Consider the following 5296-nt stretch of genomic DNA (forward strand, 5'->3'; position numbering starts at 1 on the left):
AAAACTTTTTAAAAAATTAAAGAAATGAGAATAGGGGAAAGCAACAAAAATACGAAAAATCGTTGTACGCTTGAATTAACCCATTGTACATTTATAGTGAAGTACGCCCCGGCCGATGCTGTCTCTGGTCCTTAATGAGAAGCCGGCCGGCCTCCTCTGCCAGGCCAGGCTGCACGGCTCCGTGCGCGCGCCGAGCGTGTCCACGCGGGGCCCCATGTCCGCGCTCCTCGGCTCGTGCGCGTGCCCGCGTGCGCGCGTGCGTGCGTCACAGTCGGCGGCACATCGCGACCACCCGCGGGCAGACTGTTCCGCACGGCGCATGTGGTGCGGCCTACATCTCATCGACAAACTGTTCAAACTGTACACCAAGAGTGAGCCGCCAGAACATATATACGAGCGTTCTACCGATCGACTCGCAAGACAATTATTTCTGTCATGTGTCGTCATATGTGCGTCCTCCAGACAAAAGTTGCAAAATTTTGTACATCAGTTCAATAATACGAGGTATTAGGTACATTGCTGAGCTTGCGCACTCAGTCGCTGTATGACTACACCACACTCCGACCTATACTGTCAGTGTTGGTCGGAAATACTCGTCGCATTGCGGTTCGCATCTCTGTTCTGTACCGCTGTGCGGCGGTATGTCCCGCCGCGAGGAGTGGTGGGGCGGGGCAGGGCGTGGCGGGGCCCTCGCACGACCCGTGTCCACAAACAAAGCACACCTCTATACATAAACACGCACGCCGGTGTTCCTCGCGGCCGCGCTCGCTGCCCGACCCGGACAGGTCACTGAACGGGAGGCAAGCGCGGGAAATAAAACGGCAGAATGCAAACAGCGCCTAAGCCCGAGCACGCGGCACGACCACCACCGGTTCCACCGCCTCCTCTGCCCCCTCCTCCTACTCCTCCTCTTCCTCTGAACGGGGCGGGGCGGCCGGCCAGACTCATTCAGTTTCGGACTGGGACAGTAAAACTCCTCCGTATCGCTTATTGCCGCTGCCCCCCTCCCCCCTTTCCCCGGGCCCCTGACGCCAAGCACGCCCGGCCACCCGCGGCACTCACTGCGCTTGCGCGCCGCCGAGCCGTCTAGACGAGCTGGTACCGAGGCGGCGTCGGCGTGGCCAGGCCGGCTGTCCCACCAACTCGCTGTGGCCAGCAGCCCGAATGTGTGCTGCTGATGTGTCGGGCGTATGTGTTCGTGCAACTGCGATAACGCACGAAAAATGAAAGGTTATTGAGAAATTGCGAAAAATGCGGAACCAAGTTTACTTGTTTTATTTGTATATATTTTCCGCGTCGCTTCGCTTCCTCGCGAGTGCCGAGTGGAACCCTAAGGTGGCCGAGGAGCGCCGGAAGCGTGAACCCAAACACATACGCGACGAAGTGTGAGTCGTGAGTGAGTATGTGCGTGCGTGCGCGAGAGAGACAGAGAGATAGAGAGAGCGCGCAATAAGAAAGGGGTGGGGGTCGAAAACACACGACCACTCTGCTGCGCGCTGCTTCGGGACCCCCGGTAGACTCAACGGGATCCACCTCACATTGGTGGGGGCCCCCTCCCTTTCCTCAGAAGGGCGCTCGCGCGAGAAAATGAATGGAAATCAATTAATGTGTAATGGCCCTCATGGGGTGGCGGCGTGTGGACGTGTCGGGCTTAAGCGACCCCGTTAGCTTCGGGCTCTGGCCCTGGCCGGCGCCGGTTCCCATGGTGAGGGCAACGCGAGTGCGTTTGTTCTCTGTCGCGACGCCCCCCACCCCCCCTCGCCCCGCTCGTGACCCCCCTGATGACTATACATGAAGCTGGCCCGGTGACTCACCGCGAGCGAATGAGCCCCGCCGGGTACCGCCGGGTACGGTCAGGTACCGCGCCCCTGGCGTGTCAAACCGACACTCCCAACAACGGCGCTGCTGACGGGCCGGCGACGGCACGCGCTGCGGTTGGGGTACTCGACGGGTGCGCCGCGAGGCTTGCACGTTGCGTGGACTATATGGGTGCTCATTTAGTATCGGGTGTATACGGGAGAGTACGCGTCTGTGTTACGGGTCATCTCGGAAGATCACCCGAAAAGTAACGTCCGTCATTCGGCGCTACGAAACTGTTCAGACTCATGTGGGCTCTAGCGCCTGATGGTTAGGCAACAATGTCTGCAGTGCATGAGTGCACAGCGGTGTGGCCTACCGTGAGTCTCGCAGGCGCCCAAGCTCCCGGGCCGTATTTTTCTCAATACTGAGGCGTGCGTTGCGAATACGCCCTATACACAATGTGTACTCCATCGGGGTACGCTATGGCGTATTCCATATAATTAAGTAATGTGAGGGTAAAAAGCACACTGGTAAAATGTAGAAAGTTGCACGCCAAATGATGTGCTGTATTAAGTGTGCAAAAACTAAACACTTCATCATGTCGAACTGAACTAGACGTCAATTGGTGTGCAAATATTAGACGTTTTGTTTACGTTTTGATAACTAGTGTTCAATATTTGCACACTACTAAGTGTGCAGCTCAGTTAAACACCATGTAATGTGCAAAATCATCAGTTGCACACTTAAGTGTGCAATATTTGCATACCTGTTTTACCAGTGGACATGCACAAATATGAGGCAGCGTGAAAACTCTCCACACGAGCTGCACTTTGGTGTCATTTCAACCGCAACCCTTCTCTCTCGTGTTAGTTATGCTCCTCAGTGAGTACCTTTTCTGTTCTGCAGTTTTGCATCTACGAAGCAAATTGTGAGCCTTTTTCAACTGCATAACAAAAGTTTGCTACTCACACCTGCATAACAGCCCAGCACTCATAGGATTAGCAGCGCCGTTCTACTTGGGGAGCCGCTCTCAGCTCAACGCCGCCGGCGCGAAGGTGTGATACAGGTGCACCGGCACCTCTAGCAGCAGGGCTAGCGGGCGCGTGAGGGCAAAGTGGGCCGGGGAGGGGAAAAAACGAAAAATAATAATCGGAGTGATGGCATCCATATCTGCGCTGCGGCTGCGGGTGCCGCCCGGGCCGGGCCGCCGAGGCTGGCGCCCCGCGTGCACGCGAGCACGCCGCCGGTAGAAGTAGAGCATTGCAGGCGGTGCGGACCCACTTCTGGGCGCGGCCGACCGAACAGGGACCCGCGGCCGCGAACAAGCAAGGCGCGTATTGTAAGGGACGTGTGAGGCATTTTGGGATCATTTTTCAAGACCGCCCGCTGGTCTTCCGCGGATAGCCCCGCAGGTGTTGCCTGCTGCTGCGGCTGCTCCTCGTTCCGCGCGGCTGATGAGTCATTTCTAAATGGGACGCCCTCCCAGCCGGACCGGGCGATATCACATCTTCAATTTCAAAACTTAAATTATTCATCTAGGGTCCCGTTCTATTCCTTGCATCGACGTTATCTCCCATACGTTATCGACCGCTTCATATCCAGAATTGGTTCCGCTGCCGCCGCCCGTTCGACCCAGTCGTTTAGATGTGTCCCCTCCCTCCCCCCTCATCTCGCCACTACTCCTCCTACACCCACGTATCGCGGCCAATCTTACCCTTGTACGGCACTTGCTGTGCGGCTAGACGGCGGAATCCCCCGCGAAACGAGATATCGAAAACGTGTAGACTAGCAGTGCTTCTCGCGCGCAGCGGTCACTTTGGATGAAAAGGAACAAAATTGGAATGTGATCGAGTCCCCCCTCCTCCTAATCTCAAACACCTTGCTCCTCATTATCGTTTCCATTTTCCTCTGCCTCTTTATTCCTTTCCCTCTGTCTTCCTCTCCTTCAAGTTATAGAGAACGCCCAGATCAGTTGTAAACAGTAATAAACTTGGTTAAAGTAGAAACATTTTGGACACACATTTAACAATGAAATTCAAAACTAGGGCGGTATTACATCTCATATACCTCGCTCTTTTTTTATTTAAATTTTTAGAAGCAGGAGTGATTTTAAAGTTGTTGTTTTTTTTAGTTTGACTACATTGAACATGTCCCCTTTCGTAGCCCCCCGCTGAGACGCGCTGCGCTGGTAGGGCCGGCCGCCCCGACATGGCTGGAAGGGCTTGGCAGGTTCCATGAGTCCTACACTGACCGCGGCCGCATGTACGTGGCGTGGGGCCCAAACGAAATCAGACACGACGATCGTTTCCACGCTAAAAGTTGAGAAATGTGATATTTCGTTTCGTTATCTGACGAAGGGCCGGTCCCGGGCCGTGTATCTCGCCGGACGGCACACTTTTATTCCCGAACGGCGGCCATGGCGGCACCTGACGTGTGTTTCCATTGATCTTATCGCTTTCCGTCTTTATCGCCCGCCGGCAATCGTTATTACGAAAGAACAATTAAAAGGAAGAGTCGCGTGTGCCGGAATGGGATTTTTCTTTTTCGGTGCCGGAAGCCATAAATATCCTAGAGGGGAATAAAATCGCGGCACTGCCGTAGCATTTCTTTACGCTAATGACAATAATTGCACGTTGTGTCCACGTGCAGGAGGGGCTCTCTCGGCCCCTCCCAGCGCTCAGGTCTCCACATTGGTGGATCCGACGGGCCGAGGCTGCAGTGTGACGCTGAGGCTGGGCGTGGCGTGGCGTCGCGCGCTTGGCATTCCGGTCTCATGTTGGCACCGCAGGTGGTCCTAGAGTGTGGCGCGGATCGGACCACGCCGTGGGGGTATGGCGAGAGAGAGAGGGAGGTGGGGGATGCTTCTATGGTAGGCGCGGTTGCTCGTCTAATCGACTGGGTCGCCCATGGGAATTCCGGGGATTATTAGGTCTCGAGGCACCCCGATATGGTGGTGGGAACGAAGCGACTGAGTCAATTCAGAGAGGAAGGGACCCCCAACGCGCTACCCGCGCTACCTCGGCACTATTGACCCGACATCCAAAGTATACGCTTACAATGCCCCTCAAGAATTTAACCAAACTTTAACGTGCGTCTGCCGTATACACTCGCAGTGTTGAGCGTGTACAGCCCGGCGCCTGGTGGAGCCGATGTACTTTCGCTCAGCCTCGAGGAGACACCAAATTTGCAACGCAAATAACGTCGTTCTTTTCTGGGTGCGTAACCTCTCAGATGGCGGCTTTTGGTGGCTCGTAAAGGGAAATCAGCCGGTGCACGTCGTGTGTAGTGCTCTACCTGTAAAAGATGGACCACGGGGGCAAGAACATCTTGTAGGTATGCTGTATGTGTAATGTCGGACTGAGAAGGGGCTAAGACTATAAGCAGGTATACACCATCGGATTCAATCTTAGCAAATTAAATCACACTTGGAATATACCACTTTTTTAGCAAGGTAGGGATTAGCCAGAAAGACACGTCCATCTTTCTTCTGTCGAAA

The sequence above is a fragment of the Frankliniella occidentalis genome, unplaced genomic scaffold (assembly GCF_000697945.3).
Source record: "Frankliniella occidentalis isolate FOCC.00 unplaced genomic scaffold, Focc_3.1 Scaffold2294, whole genome shotgun sequence".
Lineage (NCBI taxonomy): Eukaryota > Metazoa > Arthropoda > Insecta > Thysanoptera > Thripidae > Frankliniella > Frankliniella occidentalis.